Here is a 1,136-nt window from a genome sequence, read left to right on the forward strand (position 1 = left end):
TTGAATTTGTTCTTCAGTTCCTTGAGCTTAAGAAATGCTGAACGAGTTCGGCCCTTTTGACTTTCCGACTCTAGCTCCTCACACATTTCATTGTAATATTTTGCTTTGTCATTCTGTGCTGCCTTTTGGAATCTTCTGTTCAGCTCTTTAGTGTAGTTGGAAAATGTGGGCTTGGTGATAGAAGTAAGGCTGGAAATACAATTGACCGAATTTTGTGTTTACAATGATTTATTCATTGCAAATGCCTTTTTAAAAAAGACGCAAACTTACACATGGATTTCACCTGGTGGGCTATATAGGAAGCAGACTGATTACATTTGTGGCAGAAATCATTGGAGAGGCTCAATTTCAGCAGTCAAAACTAGGCCACAGGTGGACTGTGGGTCAGAACATCAATTACTCATATGCAATTTCAAATTGAGGCAGCATAAAATTAAAATAAGTCCATAGGAACCTAGATATGATCTTGAATCAATTCTATCTGAATTTCAAGATCATCTTAGGAATAGCTTTGAGACATTGAAAACTAGATTAGTTGTGGAATGATAGCAAGGATATCATCCATGAAGAAACAAAAGGTCATTACAAAAACAGAAGAGAAAGAAAAAATCGAAATGGATGCCAGAAGAGACTCTAAAGATTAAACTAATCAGCAAAACTAGGAGTTAGTTCTTTGAAAAGGTTAATAAAATCAACAAACCACTAGCAAAACTAACAAAAGAAAAGACACAAATAGTCCTAATAAGAGATGAAATGGGCAATGTCATAACAAAACCAACTAAAGTTAAAAAGGCTAACACTGGAATATTATAAAAAACTATACTCAAACAAATATGAAAACCTAGAGGAAATGGACAAATACTTAGAAGTGCACAACCTACCTAAACTAACAAACTGAAACTGAACACCCGAACAGACCCATTACAAAATAAGAAATTAAAAAAGTAATAAAACAACTTCCAACTGAAAAAAGCCCTGGAACAGATGGTTTTACAAGTGAATTTTATCAAACATTCAGAGAAAAACTGTCACCATTTCTACATAAACAATTTCAGAAAAAGGAAAAAGTTTAAATTCTCCCAGACTCATTTTATGAAGCAAATATATCCTTGATACCAAAGCCAGGTAAAGACACC

The sequence above is a fragment of the Elephantulus edwardii genome, unplaced genomic scaffold, assembly GCF_000299155.1.
Source record: "Elephantulus edwardii isolate Elephantulus edwardi_28Jun2011 unplaced genomic scaffold, EleEdw1.0 scaffold00274, whole genome shotgun sequence".
NCBI lineage: Eukaryota > Metazoa > Chordata > Mammalia > Macroscelidea > Macroscelididae > Elephantulus > Elephantulus edwardii.